A 25,328-nucleotide genomic window follows, 5' to 3' on the forward strand; every position below is an offset into this window, starting at 1 on the left:
AAATTTCACCCCTCTGTATCCTATGTATTTTCCATCCCCCAAGTATGATGAAGATACCACTTCCATTATCTCCCTTGAGCTTACTAAAAATTATGAGAAAAGTTCTCTTCCTATGCTATCCAAAGCTAGTTGTCAAGATCAAAGCATCTCCTCATGTTCTACTTCTCCATGTCCACTTCAAAATTGTGCTCAAGCTTCAATTGGTCCTATTAAAAATGTTATTCCTATCAAAGCTACTCATGAGTCTATTCATGGCTTTGACTATGTTGCTCACTCTAAAGAAGTTGATATCCCTTTTCACTATCCATTTTCACATCCAAAGTCTCTCCTTGGTCCTTATCCATAAAATCTAAAGCCTTCACACCTTCCATCTATATTGGGACCTTATGTTCCTTCATCTCCTACAATTTCCACTCCTAGATCTCCCATCATACATCAAGATCAACAAAGAAACTCATCCTTGATGAATTTCCACCTATCTATCCATCTAAACTGGTCATATCATCCTTATTCATCCAAAAATTCCAAGCCTTTTGGAAGTGAGAATAAACATAAGAATCCATTGAAAATGAAGATCACTATGTCCCATCTAATCAACATGTGAATGCTAAGAAGGAAAATGCGCAAAAGAGACTGTAAAGGTCCACTATTAAGAGAGCTAAATCAAAGAAAATATGGGTTCTTAAGCCCATTATTGAAGAAATATGCTCTAAACTATCCAAATAAAAATCTAAAGCTATATGGATTCCCAAGTCTCTTTTGAAAGACTTGAATATTGAAAATACTTCAAAGTTGACATTCAAGCTTCCAATGGCTTCCATTCCATCTTCTTCCAAATATCTTCCTAAAAATATTCCAAAGCCTTCCACTCCACTTGTTTCCAAATCTTTTCTACCACCTCATACATCTAAACCTCAAGCTATTTCATCCATGATTCCTCCATCATTCCAATACCCTTCAAGGCATGTGTCAATGTTGATCTTGTCCAATATTTCAGCTACCCTCATGAAATCCTCTAAAGCTTACACTTACTTTCTATACATGAATTCTTATCCTCCACATGCTCTTCCTACTACATTTCTCTTTCATCACCCTGTCAACATCTTTGAGTATACCTTTCTATGGTCTTGGATTATCATGACTTATCTTTCCTCTAGGAGCACTATCTACATTAAAAAAACTTGAGCTCTTTCTAAAAATTCAAAATTCAAAAATAAAAAATCAAAAAACAAAAAAAAGGCACCTTGGTGAAAACCAATTCTTGTAGCACCTTGGATAAGTACCATAATGAAAACTTGGTAAATAGGCATCATGCATAATTCTTCCATCATCCATCTATCCCCTCTTCTCCCTTTGATCTTGACAATGTTGAGTTATCTTTGCATATTGGCTATCTTATCCATGAGATTATTTATTGTTCTTTCTCATTCACTCATAGCCTCCATCTTGAGCTTTATTCTTATTGCTCTATCCCATCGCTATCCTATCTAGTCGACCCCTTGGTATTGATCACAATAGATAAAACATTTTTCTTATAGGTCTCTTGACATTGCTACTCTTTTTGACTACATGCTTCATGCTATCTCACTTATTGGCTTCACTACTTATCCTACATGCTATCTTGTTCATTACTTCCATTGCTTATCCAAAACATACTTCATCTGACTATTTCACCTCTTTCCCTAGCTTGGGTACTCTTGAGGAGTTAGTCCTTGAGGATCACTTTCACTTGCTTCATACTCCTTTCTTATCCATATCTACTTACCCACTGACTTGTTGCTCCGGCATGTCCTATACCTTGCTAGACATTGGAACAAAATGATGTGATCTTGCTTAAGAACTAATAATCTCTAAGTCATTTAAAAAATCCTAAAAATAAAAAAAATGTCCTAAAAAAATGATCATCTTAGTGAAAACCTTACAATAGGCAATTTGATGTATCACCAAAAAAATAAAATAAATAAAAAATACAATCTTTTTTGTTGAAAAAAGCCCTGAAATTTTTTTCCAAGTGGTGAAAACCTGGAAACAAGTGCCGCTTGAGACCCTTGCACCTATGCCTATCATTCTCAATTACCCACTTCGCAACACATTTCCTAGCTTGGGATTGTTTCTTGTCCTCATCTTAGGGGAACTTTTTCTTAGCCTATTTGAGGTTTCCTTGTGTATTAGGTTTTCTTTGGCAACTCACAAAATAGTGTTTCTCAACACTACCCCCTTTGACATCAAGTGTTTTTGAACACTTTTCAGATAGTTTACCTACAGTCTCCGACGTCATGATATTTCTCATTATCAGATTTAAGTCTTGAAGAAATGGCCAATTAACTTACACACACACACACACTTAAAAATTTAAATGATGGAGCTATGCTGATCTTTGTCTACTTTGTGTGTTGTCTATGAAAATTTCTTTTCTATGTGTTCCCTTCCTAATAGTCTTTCAAAGATATCATGGACTAGAAGACTGGGGGCATGGGGCATGTTTTCTTGCTTTCTGATTATGGGTATACTTTTTTTGTCTACAATGTTTTGAGTGTTCATGCTTGTCCTACTTAATACTTCTGCTTACAAATGTATTCTATATGATGCAAACATGTATTCATGAAACTTTAATGTAGAATGTAGAGAGACTGACAATGAACTAGACTAAACCCAAGAATTTGTTATCAAAATGTAAATTCTATGAGTGTCTCATGTTTCCCTAATTAAAATTGCTAAGAAAACTCTCAGATCAGCATCTCAGTGAGAGTTCTAGAATGAGAGTATGCTTAGAATGCAGATCTATAAGAATGCATGCAAGATCTATGACTATAATGCATATTATATGCTATCTAAATGGACATGAAACAAGCTAACATGCAATAAATGATGCTAAATAATATTAAAAAAATGCTAAAATGCTCTAAACGTACTAAAATGATAATGCTAAAATAATGAATCAAAATGTACCTATAGTGCAGATGCCTAAAACTTGGGTCCTTTGGCTCTTGGATTTCCCTCCTATTTATAGGATTTCAAAAGGGGTTGGGATAAGAATCAAGATTTTCACATTTGACTGATGGGTGAAAGTGAAATTAAAAATATCTCATAAGAGACTAGGAGGAAGAGTCTAACAAACTTGGTTTTGAGGATAATTGAGGATATTTCTAATTCTTTTAGAATGGAAAAGGGAGATTTTCAATTTTGTGAGGATAAATGATTTTTTGTTTTAATAAATGTATTATTTATTCTCAACACTCTCTTTTTAAGTTTATTTAAGTCTTGTCAATTTGATAGATAATTAATGACGTGATGTGATTTTTGATTTGAAAGATGTTGTGTTTCTTTTGATTTTCTCTTGATTAGCAATAATTGATCAGAATTGCATAATTCAAGTCTTTGCCAATTTTTGGGTGTCTACAAAAGCCCCTCTTTGAGCTAATATGTGAAGCATATTAGTTCAAAGGTTGTCTTGATTTTCTGATTTTAGGTTGAACTCTGATGATTGAGTGATGTCTTGACATTTTGCAGTTGTCATGGTGGCTTGATGTTTGATCATTGATGATTTGATGTTTTGGTTATTGTTGATTTTTTTTGCTTGGATACCCTGGTTTTGATTAATTTGATGTTTGAAATATTGGCTAGGTAGAATGTTTTTGATTTTCAAAAAATTTTAATGCCCCAATTTGAATGCCTTGATTTGATACGGATATACTACCCCCTCAAAAATGAAATTGGAAAAAAATATGGAAAGGAAAAAATTAAGTAGGTTCTGATTTTATTTCTGAAAGTTGGATAGTTGATAGATAAAGATGATTAGGTTAGTTTGATACAATACCCATTCGTGAAAGTGAGCAAATGAATTCCAAGGGTGGGTAAGCAGGGTGAAAAATGATAGAAATGCCCCTTAGGAGGGTTAAATAGGTCAAAAGACCTTTTACCCTTGTCATATTCACACTCTGCTTTTGCATTTGGTTATTTGGAGCTCTTAGTCAATGAGGATGGTGGTCCCTTTACAAGAGCACAAATTTGAGAGGGGTCATCGGTATGAGCATCCAACAGACTATGGTACCCCAGTAAGTCATTGAGATCTGCCATTTTTGAGATTTTTCATTTGTACTTATGTTTTTTTGAAATTTTGCACAATTTTTTGTGAAAAATGTGATGGTTTAGGTATTGTAGCACATTGGGCATTTCTTTTAGTGCATATGCATTAGTTTAGTGCATTCAAATAGTACTGTAGCACATACCAGCCAGGAAATAGTGCCTTTAAAAACCCTAAGTTATGATTAAAACAATGCAAGCATTAGGGAAATAGTGCATATGTATATTTAAATAGTGCCTTTGAGTTTTTAGGCATGTATGAATGGGTTTGTAGCACTTTTGCATTGTATTTAGCACTTTTGGGTATAATATTGCTTATGAACTTTAAAATAATGTATATGAGTAGTATAATAGCACTTAACCACTTTGAAGCACGCGTGATTAATTAAATAACACTTTTGATAGTTTTAGTAGTGCATCTACCTATTTTAATGCATGTAATTGATTTGGCAGTGCATATGGCCTAGGAAATAGTGCAAATGGTTATTGAAGTGTGAAAATTGAGTGTAGGGACATAGTTGAGCATAAGATAATGCAAAAGGCTAGATTCTAAGTTTATCAACGAGGGATCATCATAAGGACTAAACAATAGTAATAAAGTATTCATGAAGTGATATTGTAGGATCAATTTGATGATAGATAGGTAATGCCCCAACTTAGGATATAGAGTAGGGAAAAATAAGCAAGTTTGATTCAAGATAGAGAGAGATGAGTAATAGGTCCAAGATAGAACTAGTAGCTAGGTAGCTGGATATAGATAGGAGATTGATGTGTGATGGTCACTTTGTGATGAAAATTGACATTTTTTTTGTTTGATGAAAAATAGGTATGTGGGCAAAAGCTCATGGTATGAGGGTTGTATCAACAGTTGTTAGAGGTAGTGGGGTGATAGTCAGGCATAGACCAATAGGTGATAGATAGATGTGGTTTCATATATTTGTTATAGATGCCCTAGTTTCAAGTGAACTGGGGGCTATTGATAGCTATGGCTGAGAAATGGTACTCAAACCACAACACCTTTCATTTGTCGATGGGGGAGATGATAGTGACTCCCAGGGATGTATATAGGATATTTTAGATCCTGATAGTAGGGGATTTGGTTTATTATGATCAGACTACCAATGGCACTACATTCTGAGATTTATTTGGGAATGACAACATTGGTGATGACAGTGTGTCATGGTTTTAGATGCTACAGTATGAGGCATTACCGACTGTTTTGGTTGGTTTGATAGGAGGATTTTTCTTGCTAGATCGACAAGGGAGAGGATTTCCAATTAGATGGGGCCAATTGATATAGGATATGATTGATTAGCCATAGAGATTTGCATGGGGAAATTGCATTTTCGCTCATTTATATAATGATTTACATCAGGTTGTGTATTCTAACGTGTCATTGTTATCAGTAGGGGTGATTTTGTTATTGCTATGGACATGGGAGAATTTTCCCATTACTCATCCTATGTGTGTGTGTGTGTGGCCTTAGGGTATGCCATTCATGTATACTTATTCTAGTGTGATCATGCAGCCCCATTTGGGCAAGACAGATTATTGGCGACAAATATTGGATGATATTGATGAGGTAGTGTGGAGACCATATAGGTTTATAGAGCCATGGGTAGAGGATGATGATAAGATGGTATACTTCTTCAATCCAAAGTATTTTTTGGGCAAGATAGTGACAGTGATAGAGCGGTTTTGTTTCAGGTGGGTGGTGAGATAGTTTAGTCAGTGGCAGGGTGTGCCATAGGGGACAACACATTATGCTTGGGTGTAGTTAGAGAGAGTAGAGTGGGGGTTGACCTTGGAGTACAAGGCTTGCATGGAGGCATTTTTTCATATGATAGACATGCCACAACCATGGGCCTTGCAAGGTGGGGTGGTAGATGCAGGGATGGAGGGGGATTATGCATAGGTGAAACTTCAACCTCATCAGGTTCTACATTAAATGTGGAGAGAAGAGGAAGAACAAGTCAAAGAGGAAAAGACCCTTCACATGAAAAGTCATGAGGGAAGTCAAAGAAAGTATGTTCTTAGTCTAAATGAAAGAAAGATTATTGGTTTTATGGCAAACTTGGTCACCTAGAGAAAGATTGTTGGTATAAAAAAAAAAACAAGGAGATGAAAATGAAGATGATAGTAAGGAAGCTAATGTTGCAAGTAATGAGTTACAAGATGATTTAATCTTATGTTTAGATAATGCTAATGATTCCTGGGTAATAGATTCTGGGACCTCATTCCATGCTACACCCGATAGGGAATATTTTCAAGATTATTTTCAAGGTGATTTTGGATAGGTATATTTGGGTGATGATGAGCCCTATCCTATTGTTGGAAAAGGAAAAATAAAGATCAAGTTGCCAAATGGAAATGACTAGATACTGCAAGAAGTAAGGTATGTCACTAATTTAAGAAGAAATTTAATTTATCTAGGACAACTAGGTAATGAAGGTTGTGTAGTCATGTTTATAGACAATGTTTGGAAGGTAACTAAAGGTTCATTAGTAGTAGCTAAAGGTCCAAAGGTTGGAACACTATACTTTTGTATTGGGAACACTTATTCCACTTTAGTTACTACTGATATTGATAATGCAGGGAAAGATACTATAAGCGTTGGAAAAATAGATTTAGTTGTTTGGCACCATAGGCTTGGGCACATGAGTGAGAAAGGGATGAAAATCCTTCACTCTAAATAGTTGTCACTAGGGTTAAAAAATATTGATTTAGAGTTCAGTGAAAGTTGCATTTATGTTAAATATAGAAGAGTAAGATTTCTCAAATTTGGAAAATAAAAGAAGAGTGAGAAATTGGAGCTACTGCACTCAGATGTGTGGGGACCAAATCATGTATCATCTCTTGGTGGCTTTCATTACTATGTTATTTTCACTGATGACTCAACTCAGAAGGCATGGGTGTATTTTCTAAAGCAAAAATATAATGTATTTGAAACTTCCAAGAAATGGAAAGCTTTGGTTGAATATGAGACAAGAAAGAAGCTAAAGTGTCTCAGATCGAATAATGGAAGTTAGTATTGCAGCAAGTCCTTTGAAGATTACTATTCTATTAATGGAATCAAAAGGCAGAAGATCATTCTGGGAACTCCACAAGAAAATGGTGTGTTCTAGAGGATGAATAGGACAATCATGGAACATGCAAGGAGAATGAGATTGTATGTTGGGCTGCCACTTCATTTCTAGGCAGATATTGTAAACACTATTGTCTATTTGATAAACAAAGGACCTTCAACTCCTTTGGATGGTGGTATTCTAGAGGAAGCATGGACTGGTAAAAAGGTAAGTTATTCATTTCTAAAAAAATTTGGTTGTGAAGCTTTTGTCCATGTTGATAAAGAAAATAGAACCAAGCTTGATGCTAAATCTCAAAAATGTACCTTCATTGGATATAAAATAGATGACTATGGTTATTCGTTATGAGATTTTTAAAGTCTAAAAATAATTAGAAGTAGAGATGTTATATTCAATGAGAAGATCATGTGCAAAGAACAGCTGTAGGAAAAGAATCATGAATAGTTCAAAGAAGACTATGTGATTTTGGATGAGACTCCTGAAAAGGAAATGCCACTAGTATCTAATGCTCAGCAACATCAGGTTATCCTACAAACTCCTATAAGTGTTAAACATTCTACTTAGTACTTAAGTAGACCTCCTAAAAGGTTTTCTCCTTCTTTATATTCTATTTATTGACTAATTTTGGTGAAGCATAGGAGTATAAAGAGGCAATACAAGTAGATTCCAGACAACAATGGCAACTGGGCATGAAAGAGGAGATGGACTCCTTGTTAAAAAATAAAAGTTGGGACTTAGTCCCTTTAGCTGAAGGAAAGAGAGACTTGCCTAAAAAATGGGTTTATAGGTTGAAGGAGGAAGATGGAGGAAATAAAAGGTATAAGGCTAGACTTGTGGTAAAAGGTTTTGCATAGAAAAAGGGTATAGATTTTGAAGAAATATTCCCCCTTGTTACAAAAATGACTTCAATTAGAGCTGTACTAAGTCTTGTTGCTACAAATGACTTGCATCTTGAACAACTAGATGTGAAAACAACCTTTCTCCATGGAGATTTGGAGGAGGAAATTTACATGTAGCAACCAGAGGGATATGAGGTCAAGGGTAAGGAGAATTTGGTGTATAGGTTAAGGAAGAGTTTGTATGGCCTAAAGAAAGCACCCAGACAATGGTATTTAAAATTTGATAGTTTCATCACTGAACAAGGTTACCATTGATTTCATTCTAATCACTGTGTATATTTTAAGAGATTGGATAGTGGGAGTTAAATTATTCTATTACTCTATGGTAATGACATGCTTGTTGTTGGTTCTAATATAGAACAGATAAAATTAGCAAGGTCATTTGCTATGAAGGATTTGGGAGCTGCTATGCAAATCCTTGGTATGAGGATCACATGGGATAGGAAAAATAGAACCTTGAATTTTTCCTAAAGTGAGTATATAAAGAAGGTGTTGAAAAGATTTAATATGCAGGATGCAAAAGTGTTAGTATACCTTTAGTTACTTATTTTAGATTGACTAAGGAAATGTGCCTAAAGGCATAGGAAGAGGTAGATAAAATGTCTAACATCCTATATTCATTAGCAGTTGGCAGTCTGATGTATGCAATGATATGCATATGGCTAGATATTACTCATGTACTAGGAGTTGTCAGTAGGTATATGAGTAATCCGGGTATGAAATATTGTAGTGTTATCAAATGGATACTTTGGTATTTGAGAGGTAATACTACAAAGGCATTATGTTTCATAGGATCCAATTTTGCTCTAAGTGGATTTGTTGACTCTGATTGAGTAGGAGATGTTGATACAAGGAGGAGTATTGTAGGGTATGTTTAACTGTAGGGGGTATTGCAATCAGTTGGATTTCTAGATTGCAGAAGGTTAATGCACTTTCAATCACTGAAGTTGAGTATGTAGCTACTATGAAAGCTTGCAAGGAGATGATTTGGTTATAATGTTTTTTGGATGAATTGGATTAGAAGTAGGAAGATCGCCCATTATATAGTGATATCTAGAGTTCCATTTATTTTGCAAAGAATTTTACTTTTCGTTCAAGAAGAAAGCACATATAGCTCAGGTACCATTTTTAATGGTCTATTTGGAGGATGGAAAATTATGGCTTCAAAAGATTCACACAAGTGATAATCTTGTAAACATATTCACAAAGATAGTCCCCAATGAGAAGTTGGTTTCTTGCTTAGCTTCTATTGGGCTTCTTGACTGATGATGATCATGGAGTTAATACACAACAAAGGCTTTTATCTAGTGGGAGCCCCATGTGGTAGCGGTATTGCTAGAGGATCAATCTCCAAGTGGGAGATTTTTGTCTAGGGTGGAGTTTGATCAATCCCCAAGTGAGAGATTGTTAGTTTGTGGTGACTAATTAGAGAAGTACTATACATACTTCATAATTCTCTACTCCTATTTTATCACCCCTTATTTATATAGGCATATTGTAACCCTAAAGTGGGAATATATTATATAAGATAGCTTATGGTTAGAGATTTTTTGTAATGCAGATGTATAATGAGATAGGTTGTTCTTGTAATAGTATTGAGCTATAAGGGTTCATACTGTAATCACTAGATAATAAGAAAGGTTGGATGGCTGTGTAGGTGGACGTAGCCTAGGTTTTGGGTGAACCACATTAAATCTATGTTATTTGTGTTCTTATGGTTTTCTTCTTTTGTTTATACATTTAACTATTTATTCATATATTGTTCTAGATTTGTTGAATTCTAACAATATTCTATGTACCTTTCTATCTCTTAAGCCATATGCTAGATCAAGTACCATTTGCATAACATTGGGATCTCCATTATGATGACCTTCTTTAACCAATGATGCAACATTGTCCAATGTTAATGAGCGACCATTTTCTTGAGATTGTTGAATCCATACTATCATCCAATCAAAGATTGTTTACAATATAAAAATGTAGTGCATCCTACTCATGACCAACTATTAAGAAAACAACTAGACTAGTTAGAAAAACTTATATTGATGATGGTTAAGAATTAATTAACTACAAAAAAAAACTTATAATTACCTCTCACTCTCCTCAATCTACCTTTCCCCATCAGGTACTCCCCTTCAAATTTTTTAATAGATTTGGGATTCCAAAAGTGATCTACATGGATATTTGTTGTAAACTTTGGAAGATATTCACTAATGTACACCATGATCTTGTAAACTATGTATCCCTTTACCATATAACCCTTAGGATATGCTCTTTGTCGAACCAAGCCTTTCATAAATTTCAAGTGCCTCTCAACCATCCACATTAACCTAGTTTGTACAAGTCCACAAAATTTTATCTCCTCAACTTGATGTATGAGGTAGTGTTCTTGAGCATTGAAAAATGTTGAAGGTAGACACTTTTTCATTTCACACATAAGCTATGGAATTTTTCTCTTCCAATATTTTATATCTTTTATATCAATTTCTTTAGATGATAATTGCCTAAAAGAGATTCAACATGCAAGAGCATATAAACAAGATTTCAAATAAAATTATATAATAAATTACATAAAAAGTAAAGCAAGTCATAAATATAATATATGTACAACAAATCTAAGAAATAACACTTCTAACCTCATGTATTTTCCAAGATCATATATAACTTGTTTGTACTGTTGTCAAATTGATGTGGGAGGGATAGAGGTAGGACATACTACAATCATTAAAAAATGATCATTTCAATATATTATTAAATAATGCAATAGATAGTACATTCAATTTTACAAATATACTATAAATAGAGAACATGACTTACCTTGACGAAGGTATGTCAATCACGTGTTTTCAATCTTGGCCCAAAATCACATTTCTTTGATATCAGAGTTCTTATATTTGAAGCAAATCCCATGGATTTTTATTTATTTATTTATGACTTCTTTTAATGCATCACTTTGTTGCTTCGTTAATAACCATGGAAGGGCACTCAAATTTATGCAATCTCCATTACTATTTCATTAAATGAAATATTTCAGTGCATGCTTGGATTCATGAATGTTAGTATAAATTTTGGCATTTTTTCTCTATCATTCCTTTCATCCAATATTTTTCACAGTGTCTCTATTATATTCTTCCCAATATGTGTAGCATCAAACAAATGCACAATTCAGAGATTCTTGTAGTACGATAACCTACTAAATTGAGTAGGATAACTAATTATTCCTCTAGTAGGTTGGTTATTGATGCCTTGATGACCTTAATGAGCATCAATTACTTCATTACTAAATAAAATACAATATCAAAATATAAATTTTAAACTTTGGACCACAAATTGAACATTACCTCGATATTTTAGTCGATTGTATTCCAACTTCCATAGATGAGGTGTCATTCTTCATGGCCTTGATATTGTTTCTTCTTTCCCATTAAAAAGATGTTTTTCAATAATTTGATACTTATGATTATTGTGGAGAAATTGCCTAAACTCATTGAACACCTACTTTCCTAAACTTCTTGAATGATGAGATTTCATCTTCACACCACAAATTGGACATGAAATTTTTTTCTTTGTCTAAAGATCTAAAAGATCATGTACAATTATCATGTGTAACTTAAGCATACAACAACAATGTGTAATCACTATTACAATCCAAAAATATATGACCTTAACAATATAAAATACCACAAAAATGAGATAGCCTAAGGGCATCATGTATTCTCCATACAAGTATTGCATGAAATTGAAATTGTCTTTTTCCTATTGATCTAAAGATGTCATACATACTGACCCCATTCCATAATGTCAATAACTCATCAATAAGGGGCTCAATATACACTGAGTAAATAGATCTCATATCTGCAAATGGATTGACACTGTCCGCTGCTAATGAAAGCTTGAGATTACAAGGTTCTTCTTTAAAGTGTAGCCATGTTTCTTCTATCTCTTTAAATGCATAACCATCTACAAGAATACACATAATGTCATCTGGACTTGAATTGCATGCATGGTAATCCATAAATTGTCCAAGCATTAGGGAAATAGTGCATATGCATATTTAAATAGCACCTTTGAGTCTTTAGGCACGTATGAATGGGTTTGTAGTGCTTTTGCATTGTATTTAACACTTTTGGGTATAATATTGCTTATTGACTTTAAAATAATGTATATGAGTAGTATAATAGCACTTAACCACTTTGAAGTGCATGCGATAATTTAAATAACACTTTTGATAGTTTAAGTAGCGCATGCACCTATTTTAACACATGTAATTGATCTGGTAGCACATATGGCCTAGGAAATAGTGAAAACAATTATTGAAGTATGAAAATTAAGTGTAAGGCAGTAGTTGACTGTAAGATAATGTAAAAGGCTAGATTCTAAGTCTATTAGCTAGGGATTGTCAGAAGGAGTAAATAATAGTAATCAGGTATTCATGAATGATACTTTAGGATCAATTTGATGATAGATAGGTGATACCCCAGCTTAGGATACAAAGTAGGGAAAAACAAGCAAGTCTAACTCAGGATAGAGAGAGATGAGTAATAGGTCTAGGACATAACCAGTAGCCAGGTGGCTAGATAAAAATAGGAGACTGATGTGTGATGATCACTTTGTGACAAAAGTTGACATTTTTATTTATCTAATGAAAAATAGGTACATGGGTGAAAGCTCATGCTATGAGGGCTATATCTGTGGCTATTAGAGGTAGTGGGCCAGTTACCTGATGTAGATTGACAGGTGATAGATAGATGTGGTTTCACATATTTTTTATGGATGCCCCAGTTCTGAGTGAACATGAGGCTATTGACAACTGTGGTTGTGCAATGGCACTTAGACCACAACACCTTTCATTTGTTGATGGGGGAGATGACAGTGACTCCCAAGGATGTATATAGGATATTTTAGATCTCGACAGTAGGGGATTTGGTTTTGTATGATCAAACTACTGATGGCACTATGTTTCAATATTTTTTTAGGGATGATAGTATTGGTGATGACAGTGTGTCATGGTTTCAGATGCTACAGTATGAGGCATTGTCAACAGTTTTGGCTGGTTTGATAGGAGGATTTTTGTTGCCAGATCAATGAGGGTGAGGATGTCCAATTGGATGGGGCTGATTAACACAAAATATGATTGATCAACCATAAAGATTTGCATGGGGCAGTTGCATTTTGGCCTATTTTTATCATGATTTACATTAGGTTGTGTATTCTGATGCATCGTCATTATCAACAGGGGTGATTTTTTTACAACTATGGACATGGGAGAATTTTCCCATTACTCATGCTATGTGTGTGTGTGTGACAACAACCTCAGGGTATGCCATTCATGTATACTTATTCTAGTGTAATCATGCAGCTCCATTTGGGCAAGACAGAGTATTGTTGGTAGATTTTGGATGATATTGATGAGGTAGCATGTAGATCGTACATGTCTATAAAGCCATGGGTAGAGGATGATGATGATATGGTATACTTATTTAGTTTGAGGTATTTTTTGGCCTAGATATCATCAGTAATAGAGTAGTTTTGTTTTAGGTGGGTGGTGAGATAGTTCAGTCGATGGTAGGGCACTCCACAAGGGATAACACATTACGCTTGGTTGTAGTTAGAGAGCAGTGTGGGGGCCAACCTTGGAGAATGAGGCTTTCTTGGAGGCCTTTTTGCAGATGATAGACACACACTGCATAGCCATGAGCCTTAGGAGATAGGGTGGCAGATGTAGGGATGGAGGGGGATTATGCATGGTGGTTTTTGGAGCATCCCTTCCCTAGATACATAGATCTAGATGAGCCTATTCTGAGGATCGATGAGCCATTGAGTGGGGGGTAGGATGATGATGATGAGGGTGGCCTAAGGAGAGGTAGAGGGAGATGGCAAGCTAGAGCCAAGGTGAGAGGTGTGGTTAAAACATAGATTGAGTAGCTATGGTACTACCATAGAGGGGAGTGACATGAGCCCTAGTGCAGGGACTAATGGTTGTAGAGAGGGCTAGAGGGATTCGAGGCCATGGTGGGGAGAGGGTGATAGGAGGATTGGTTGGTGGTATGGGTGTTGGTCAACAGGATAGAGGGGTGGAGCAGGCCAAAGTAGAGTAGATGAGGGCTAGGTTGCTAGAGGATGTGTAGTTTTTCTAACACCAGAGACCATGGGTATAGGCTTCGATCACAGATCCATTGGGTGCATAGCCACATGGACAACAATAGGTGTTACTAGAGGCACAACCACAAATACAATAGTTGGTACCACTAGATGCATAGCTGCCACTAGAGAGGCTATGAGGATCGATAGATTTGGAGGCTAGGATGAGCACCATGGAGGCTCATATGGGTGAGGTGTTGAGTGCCCTACATACATTTATAATTGTGATGATACCAGGGCCACCACCACCACCACTGCCACTAAGGATAGGTAAGTCATCAACGAGTTATGCTATTGTGATCAGGTAGGTTGCATCTATGATATATATGATAGAGCAGGTGCCTTAAGAGGGGACGAGTGCCCCTGGAGAGCAGGGACCGTCAGATCAAGCACCTATGCATGGATGAGTGTACATTATGTGTTGTGACCTTACTCCTTATTATGTATGATTATTATTTTAATATTTATTTGATATTTATGTTGATGTACTTTTGAATGGTCATTGGATAGACGTTTATGATTTATTGATGTTCATGTTATGTGATTATTGGATGTTCATGTGAGTGTAGTCTATCTTACATTCATGTGGATTTTGGCCTTTTGATGTATTGTCTAATTGTTGTGTTTTCTTTATGAGATATCTGAGCTTATAGATGTTTAAACGTGTGCACTTGTTATATCATACACTCATGTATGCATGTGATTATTTGATTTGATGGATATGGTAGCAGTAGATGTGGATGTGTATATATATGTGAATGATTAATGTAGCATAAAAAAATGGATAATGATTTAAAATAAATGACAAGGCAATAATGATGTAATGAAAAGGTGATGTGATAATATGATTGTAATGACATGAAATAAAATATGGTAGAATAATATTGGGTTTAATGAAATGAGATGTAATGGAACGTAATAAAATGGAATATAATGAAATGTAATATAACAACTTGAAAATATAGTAAAATGAAATGAGATGTAATGGAATGACATTTGGTGTAATGTAACATGATGTAATGAGATGTAATATGATGTAATAAAGTGATTTGTAATGTTAGTAATGGAATGAAGTATGAAAAAAATGAATTGTAATGGGATGAATGTGGTAATGTAATGTAATGAAATGAAATAGGCAATGAAATGAAATGAAATGTCTAATAAACGAAATGATACGTGATGAAATAAAATGGAATGAAATGGGTAATGAAATGAAATGTGATGAAATGACAAAGAAATAAAAATAATATGATGTAATGAGAGGAAATATGATAGGAGATATGATAAAATAGGATAGTATGGAATGGAATAAAAATGAATGTAATGCAATGTAATTTAATATAATGATATGTAATGAAATGAAAGTTGTTGTGATGTAATGTAATGATATGAAAATTTAATGAAATGATTTTTTTTGTGATGGGATGTGATGTAATGTAATGATATGTAATGGAATGAATTTTTTTGTGATGTGATGCAATGTAATGTAATGATATGAAAATGAAATGAATGTGTAAATGAAAATAAAGATGTAAATGAATGAATGTGTGGAAAAGTGTCATGAAATGGAACATAATGAAATGAGAACTCAAAAAAGTGAAAATGTGAAGAGGGGATGAAATGATATGATATGATAAATGAAAAATGGGATAAAATGTAAGGTGACCAATGAAATGTGAATGAAAGTGAAAAATGGAAGGAAATGAAATTGGCTAAGATTCAAAAGTGATGAGATGGGATGTCAACTTTTGAGATTCAAAAGCCACAAAATGAAAGAGATGAAATGCATGAAACAAAGGTAATGTGATGATGAACACGAAATGCAAGTCACAAATGTAGGAAAATAGAGGAAGTGAAATATAATAAAATGAAATGAATTGTGATATGGAAGGAAATGAAATAGAAGGTAATGCTATGTGATATAGTGAATAATGATATATGAAAAAAAAATGAAGTGGGACGTGACGAGATGGGATTGTTTGAGATTCTAAAGCCATGGGATGTAGTAGATGATGAGGTGTGATGAGGAATGAAATTTGATACAAGGAAATAGTGACTAGAATGGTTTAAGATTAAAGAGTCACATAATGCAATAGGTGGGATGAAAATATAAGATGGTGATGTGAACTAATGAAGTGTGTTGCATGGTGGCGATATTGTGAGGAGACAAAGTCCATGATAGTTGAGTGCTAAGAGCTCATTTGGATGTTGATGTTGTTGCTTGTTATTGGATAATCAATCATGATTTTGCTGAATGATGTCGTGAAGGTCATCCAATGTGATCCTAACTTGTATGACAACCATTTATTTTCAATGAACCCAAGATGAAAATATAAACTAGATGAATGCAACTAACTATCACTTTTTAAAGAGATGCAAACTAATTGTCATCATAAAGCGTGTGATAAAAAGTGACTAAGTACAACCACCACTAGCTCAACTATAGTGATATGAATACTATGTCACACTGAGAAGTACCAACAAAGATGAACAATGTACATGAAAATATGACAACCACTGGAAAATAAAAACTATAGCCATAGAAAAATAAATATAGGCACGCAAACAGTCACATGTTAGATAAAAGACCTCACCTAAGATAGCACACAAAATTGGTTGAGGTACACATGGCTCTCCAAATGAGAGGAGGCACTTAGAAGTGGACACCCATAAAGCACAAAACCAAAGGATCATTGGAGTTAAATAGTGAAAAAGCAATAAAAATATCATGACTTCATCCCGATACCTCTAGTCAAGCACATCATCAAGGTACTAAAAGTACATGATAGCATAGAAAACCATTATTTGTGGACCAAATGTGCTTCGAGTTGTGCATAATAGTATCAATTTTATTTAACTCTAACAGGGAGCAACTATTGTACTAGGCAGATAAGAAAACATGGGATGCGTCAACAATGATTTAGTAGCAGATTCTACCAAGTGGTGTGCATCGAGGGAATTAGGGTGGCTAAATGTTGGAGCCAAGGGTCAAGTGTACTGAGTACCAGTATGGCGGGGTGTAGAGAGTAGATATGTTGAAGACTAGTAAAGAACAAGTCTCAAGTGAGTGATAGCTATAAGTAAGTGAATAATGTGGGAATGGAACAAGGTGAGATGAAGAGTAGAGTGTGGCTATTGGATATATTGAGAATTTGTAGGAAGTGTGCACGTGAAAGTATGTCAGACTCACTAGATTAGTCATAGTAGGAGGCTGATGCTAGCAAGGGAAGGTAGATAAGGCAAGGGTGAAGAGTGAAGTACATTCAATGAACCTTTGAGGAGCTAGTGGATTAGTCAGAACTACAAATGTTAATTTCGGAGCCAGATGAAGCAAGTTAGGTGGGACAAGGGTCAACACAATCTAAAGAGGTGGGGATTAGGGCTAAAGAAATGCCCCTATTAGCTTTAATGATGTTTTTAGGGACTATAGTGTAATAGGCATTGCAGGTGATATTGGATGATGAGCTGATGATGCAGGTGGAAAATAGCCCACTTGGGATGATGAAGAGTATGTCATGAGTAGAGGAGGAGGTAGGGGAGATAAAATCTACTAAAAAGTTGATGCGAGAAGCTCCGAAAGATGTGGGATGCATGAGTGGGGGTGAGATGATGAGTGAGACATGTTGGTTGATTAGCCTTGAGACACCAAGACAAGGGTCAATAGAAGGGGGAATGAGTAATGTAAATGTGGAGGAGCCATGACTAGAGGTAGGAGGTGGAGATCAATCATCAGGGACATGGAGGAATGACAGAGGATGTTAGCTACAGAGAGATTTTGAGAAGATAATAGAGAATAAGAGGTCACATTTTTGTTGGGATTAATGGAGAAGGCATGTGAAGATGGAGCACAAATTGAGGCAAGACAAATTTAAGCAGTGGTGGAGGTAGAGTGAGCATGGATGCAATCACTAGAGATGGAGCTACATGTGGAGCATGCGCGGGCAGAGGGAAATGATGTAGGAATGTGAGCGGAGCGGTTACAAGCTCATCGATTGCAGGAATCTTTGAAGATAACACAAGTGGGTTTAGAGAGTGTTTAAAATGAACTGGTGTTACTGCAGTCATAGTCTTAGTCATTTAGGGAGGGGATTGCAAAAGAAAACTCCCTAGAAATAAAGTTGTAGGAGTGGTTAACATTAAGTGAGGGGAAGGTAAGGCAATTACAATAGCATTTGGGTGAGGGAAAAGTAAATGTGGAGCGATGGTGAATGGTGACTGATCAAATGTAGCAGGAGCGGGATGTGGCCCAATGAGCGATCACTAAACTAAGAGTGAACAAGTTGGTGGAGAATGTGTTCATAGAAATGCACTGGAAAATGAAGGTACATTGAGAATCCACTTATTGGATGGGACATTATTATCTAGCATTTTTGAATGAGGATAGGTGAGAGATGTAGTTCATAGATAGGGAATTTATACAACTCTTGAATGCACAATTATGAGGTGGGAGGTTTCTAATTGCCACGGATGTAGTGTGGGTATGTAGGGAGTTGACACTAGGGGCTTCTTCTTCTAGAGCTAGGCCAGGAGAGACACCATTGATTGGACACCCTGTCTTGCCACCTCCCCTAAGGAGGCCAAAATAATTAATCCACCAGACACTGTTTAAAATGTAATGTTGTCGTTGCCATCATAGGAAAATAAAAAGTTTGTGCTTATTGTTGTGGTAATCAAAAGGACAATAGATGTTGACTGTAATGTGTGTTTTTGGTATTTTTGGAATATATTTGGATGTTTTTAGCATTTTGAGGAATATGTGAATGTTTTTGGAATTTTTGATAGATATTTGCATGTTTTTGGGTTTGTTTGAAAAATGTTCAAAAGGTTTTAATTGACGTAAAAGTGGGAACAACATGATCTGTAGAGGAAGGAAAACCTTCACTTATTTGTGGGTAATTCAATGCCCATATGGGCTTGGGATGAAAGATGAGTAGAAATTTACATAACATTTGGAGAGTTGTGATATGTAAGGCATGATTCTGTGTATGTTAATAGCTATTACAAATGATTAAAAAGCTAACATTGGGACACTGCTCTAGGTGCATGCTGAGACAGACATTCTCGAGGCCTATAAAAAGGCATTTGGAGGCCAAAAAGGACACTTGGGTCTTGAGAAGGTGAAATAGGGCCTTGAAAGAGGTGCTTTGACTCAAAAAGGCGCATTGGGGGCCTAAAAGGACACCAAGGCCTTGAAAAAGGCAAAATAGGGCCTTGAGAAAGGCACTTTGGGCCTAAAAGGCACTTTAGGGGTCCAAAAAGGACACTTGGGCCTTAAAAAAGGTGCTTGAGGGGCCTAAAAAAGGCACTTTGGGCCTAAAATGGCACTAGAGGGGCCTAAAAAAGGCACTTGGACTGGACGGGCCTAAAAAAGGTGCTAGAGGGGTCTGAAAAAGGTGCTTGGGCCTAAAAAGGCACTAGAGGGGGGGTCAATCTCTCATGCTGACGCTTACTTATTTTGTGCCACCAATTGAGTGAGGATGAAAGAGTCTAACAAATATCTAGGCTTTTGAGATAGCATTGATATATTTGTTGAAGGGGACTAGACTAATTGTGGCCATTGCAACATAAATAAGACTAATGATCCATTGGGAATTGTTGCTCATGACAAGAGGAAGGAAATGGGGGGATCTCTTGTGCTATTTGCATTGTGCTAGATTTTCCAAAGTCCAGCGAAATGTTTCAGAACATTACTATGCTACTTCTTAATATCAGCAACGCATGTTGGATTGAAATATTTTATGTCCTATTGTATAGCCTAATTGAGCTAAAGTGAGGCAGGAATTGATAGGAATTTGAGGGTGTTAATTTTTTGAGCACTTGTGGCTATGTTAAGTAATTATGACCCTCGTTTGAATGCCTTTGAAAAAATTTGAATTTTTTGGATAATTTTGGACAATTTTAAATTTATTTGGTAATTTTGGGCAAGGTGTCAATTTTTTGGTAATTTGTGGCAATTTTTTAATGTTTTTGATAATTTTTGACAATTTTTGACCTTTTTTGATAATTTTTGACAACTTTTACATTTTTGATAATTTTGAATGTTTTTGACTTTTTTTTGATAATTTTTGAATTTTTGATGATTTTTGAATTTTTTTGATAATTTTTGGCAAATTTTGAGGATGTGAGTGATATTTTTTGCAATATGGGGGTAACTAGGGTCATGCAAGGCACTTAAAGAGACAAGGAGACCAAAATGGGCCAAAAGGTAGGAACTTGGGCATGGATGGCTATGTTTGGGATGTTGGGGGGGGTGTAATGAAGGGAGTTTGGGACATCAAATGGGTCAAATGAGGGCTAAAATAAGCATTGGTGATTGTTGGTCAAGGTGGATAGTTGAGATGTGCATTCAGTTTCCTGCAATTCATGTCTATGGTATCTAAATACATAATCAAACTCCCTATTTTGCTGAATTTGTAGTGCTCCCCTTTGTTGCTATCATACTAGTTGTCTCTGCTATTGTGAGCTACATTTGATGCCAAAGAACCATGAAACAATGACCCACAAGTGTTTCTCAATTGGATATCTGTGAAATTAACTTGACTGTGCTAGATTAGCCTCAAACAAGCAAAATTTGTCTAGAGGTGGTTGCTTGAGGACTGTCTTGATTGTTTTCCAGCATTGAAGGACTTGTGTTGTTCAGGGAAGTCCAAAGGTGCTATCTCTCGCCCCTGTTCAACCCAAAGGTGGCATTCTCACTTCTTTTGTACCATTTTTTTTGAGTTGGTTTTTACTTTTTTGATTTTTTTGGTATTTTTGATGTGTTTCTCAAAGCTCTAGACATAAAACTATATAACATGAAATACTATTGAGGGGTTCTGCTAGGTCTATGCCATCACAATCTAAAAGTATGTAAGTTCTAGTCCCATAAGACTCTATGATAATGTAAGGACCAATCCAATTGGCCTACCATTTTCCCTTCTTTTCCCTCACCACTTGGTTCCTAGGGTTTTCTCAGAGCACTAGGTCACCGATCTAAAAAATACAGGGTTTGACCTTTTTGTTGTAATGTCTCGATAACCTATTCTGATACACTTTGAGGTGTTCATGCGCTACACATTGATGTTCTTCTAACAACTCTAGCTTCTCTAGATGGGCCACTCTGTAATCCTCATCTGGTAGGATGTCCTGAAGAGTAACTCTCAAGGATAGGATCTCAACCTCTAAAGGAAAAATAGCTTCATAGCCATAAACCAAGGAGAAGGGTGTCACACCTGTGGGCATCCTAACACTCATCCTATAGGCCCAGAGGGTGAGATTCAATTGTAAATGCCAATATCTACCAATGTCATTGACAATTCTTTTGAGGATGTTGATAATGGTTTTGTTGGTGGCTTGTGCTTGGCCATTGCCTTGGGGATAGTAAATTGATGAGGAGTGGTGTATAATGTGAAACTTTTCACATAATTCATCAATTATTTGATTTTTAAAGTATAGGGCATTGTCCATGAGAATGGCATGGGGTATGCTAAACTGACAAATGATATGGTTTAGAATGAAGGAAGAGATTTGTTTTCTCGTAGAGTTGACAACTGGCGCCACTTTGACCCAGTTGGTGAAGTATTCTATGGTGGTGATAGTCCATTTATGTTCTCTTGAGGATGGTGGATGGATAGCTTCAACTAAATCAGAGCCCCACTAATAAAAAGGCCATGCTGGACTGGTGCATGAACTAGGTTGCCATGGATTTGACTTTTTTACAAGTTTTGCCATAGTCGATAGAATCCTTTTCCATGGTTGGCCAAAAATAGCCTATCTTAAGAACCTTCTTTGCTAGTGTGAACCCACCGAAGTGTGACTCGAAAATCCCTATATGGACTTCTTGTAGAGCAACTCTAGACTCATCCTTTTTCAAAAATTGAAACAAAGTACCATCAAGAAGTTTCCTATATAACGTATCGATCACCAAAGAGTAATGTGAGGTTTGGTGAATGAAATTTTGTTTTTGGTTATGTGAGAGGTTAGTTAGAATGTTATTATCATAGAGGTAAGTGATGATGGGGTTATACCAAAGGTAATTGGGAGTGTCTAAGTAGCGAATGATAAGGGAATTAGGTTGAATAAATGTGGGTTGAACTGCCTCTTTTACTAAGAACTCATACTACTTGTGTTGCTCTGGGAGCTAGAGTAAGGAGGCCAAGGTGGCCATAGCATCTAATACTATTTTTTAATATTTGGGAATTTGTTCAAAGGTAATATGGACAAAACATGCCTTGGGGGTGTTGACCATATGTTCATAAGGCAATAACTTTTTAGCTTTGGTATGAAAGTGTCAGTGACTTGATTGATGATCAACTGGGAGTTTCCATAAACCTCTAGTGCTATTAGATTCTATTCTAAAGCTAGCTTGATACCCAAGACCAAAGCTTCATATTCTTCCATGTTGTTGGTGTAAGACTTGGGGATGCTAACACCTAGTGGTGTGATGAACAAGATATCGGTGCCAGATCCATGGTGTGTATAAGAACCATCAAAATAGAATTTCCACATTACTAGCTTTGTCTGAAGAATGTGCATATCTAGGAAATCTGCTAGGATAGGATTTAAACTCTCTATAGGTGCATCTACTAATTAATCAAAAATGGCCTATCCTTTGATTTTCTTCCTATCAACATACTCAGTTTTGAACTCACTTAGGATCATCACCCATTTAACCAATCGGCCTGTTAATACTATTTTGCTGAGAAGATATTTGAGGGGGTCAATTTTGGATATGAGCTTGACTTTGTGTGTTAGAGGGTAATGACGTAGCTTTTGGGAAGCAAAAACTATGTCTAGATAAGACTTTTCAATAAAAGAGTATTTGAGCTCATTATTGACCAAGGTACAACTGATGTAATAGATAACCCATTCTTTTCCTTGGTCATTTTCTTGTGCCAGGAGGGCTTCGATTTATTTATTCATTAAAGAAATGTACAATAGAAAAGGTTTGTGTGATACATGAGGTACTAACATGAGTCGATTCATTAGGTAGGTTTTGAGTAAGTCAAAAGCCTTCTAACACTGATCATCCCACTTAAAATGTATATCTTTGTGTAGCAAGTGTGTGAAAGGTATACACTTTTTCACCAATTGGAAAATGAATTGATGAATTGATTGAAGCCTACCTTGAAGAGAGCATAGTTGACTCAGATCCTTTGGAGGCATACTGATTATGGCTTGTAGCTTTTCAAGGTCAACTTCTATCCCTTTGACTGAGACAATGTATCCCAGAAGCTTGCCTAATTTAATGCCAAAAGCACATTTCTATGGATTGAACCTGACTTTGAACACTTGTAGGTGGGTGAATATCTTGGCTAGTATGGGGAGATATTCTTCTCAACTGTGGGATTTGGTTAGGATGTCATCCACATAATCTTCCTTAAGGATATGAATCATATCATGAAAGATAGTTGTCATTGGCTGTTGATAGGTAGCCCTTGCATTCTTTAGTCCAAAGGGCATCACATTCCAACAAAATATGCCCCATGCACAAGTAAAAGTTATTTTCTCTTGATCCTCTGGTGCTATCCTGATTTGATTATACCCTAAAAACCTGTCCATGAGTGAAAACATGGAATGACCTACTGTCAGATTAACAATGGTGTTGATGTTGGGGAGGGGGAAATCATCTTTGTGACATGCTTTATTTAAATCCCAAAAATCAATGTAGATGCATATGTTGCCATTCTTTTTTGATATGTGAATAGTGTTAGATATCCATGATGCATACACCAGGGGCCAGATGAAATTGATGCTGATTAACTTTTCTAGATCTTCTTTGATTAATAGAGCTATATGGGGATGCATCTTTCTAAGCTTTTGTTTTACTAGCTTGACCTCTACAGAAATGTTGAGATGGTGGAGGATTAAAGTCAATTCTAAGCCGGGCATGTCTACATAAGACCATGCAAAGTTTATCTATCTTTCTTCAAAGAAGTGAATGAATGCCTTTCATTCCTCTATGCTTAAGGACTATGCTAAATAAATGATCCTTGGTTCTTGCTCTATGCCAACGTTGACTGGTTTTTTTGGTTCAATCAAGATAGAAGACCTTTCCTCAGAGTGTTTGGTTAAGGTATCAATTACCCCATCCGTGCGTTCCACAGTTAGGTTTTCACCTTGGGATGCATCACTTCTATTTGTTTCTATTTTTTTTTTTGAGATAAGCCACAAATTGGTAGTGATTATTGAGGTTGTGGAATTCTTGAGCTGTTTTAGTGTGCCTGAGGTAATTGATAGCGGACTCGACTATATGCCTTTCTTTTGTTCTTTGTTAATGAGATAGTTCAACCGTGTTAAGATAGATCAAGACTTCATAGTTAGTGTATAAATAAGGGATGTGGTGAGGCTTGGTTGTATCCTAATTAATGAGTTCAAGATGGGCTAGGGTGAGTGATTCATAATATGGAAAGGGTTTGGTAGGGTTTAAGGACATGATTTCATTGGATGACTCATACATTATATTTATTAGATCTATGACATGAGTTTCTTCTAGAGTATCGGGAAAAGTAGAGCTTGCAAGAGGCTCGTAGTAGTTATCTTCAACTTCTATTGGAAAGAAGTCAGGGAATAGGGTTTAAAATTGAAACCCTTCAACATGTTCATCATCTTCTAAGTTGCTCTGTTGTATCCTAATTCTTGGTGAAGTGGGTATCAGACTAGAGGTTGTTCCTTGTGTAGCCAAACTGTCAGATGTGGGTATGTGAATAACATCACATTCCTTATCATGAAGAGACTCCTTGGATAATGATTCAAATTCTCATTTAGTGGAATCATCGTTGTGTTTGTCATTAGAGGCATTTATGGATGGTTCTTTCATGGGATGTGAACCTGAGAGGGATAGATTCACATTTATGACGTTAGTTATTTTTTGGCTATAACCATCCTTTTGTTTAGGTACCCATACCATGGTGGAAGAGGAGGAATCACTATGCTTAGGATGAGCTTTAGAAGAGGTTCATGTCTTATCTTGTTCACCATACCCTAACTGCGTCTTAGACTTGTTAGACCTGAATTGTGCCATTAGAGGTTTAATGATGCCTATCCCTTTCCCTAAAGGACCATCTTCTGTGTATCCCATCTTTTTCATTTGGTCAAAACCTTTTCTATGTAGGTGGGGGGAGATGTCAATGTTTTGTTG

The sequence above is a fragment of the Cupressus sempervirens genome, chromosome 3, assembly GCF_028749045.1.
Source record: "Cupressus sempervirens isolate cs-2001-9-10 chromosome 3, ASM2874904v1, whole genome shotgun sequence".
In the NCBI taxonomy this organism is placed as follows: domain Eukaryota; kingdom Viridiplantae; phylum Streptophyta; class Pinopsida; order Cupressales; family Cupressaceae; genus Cupressus; species Cupressus sempervirens.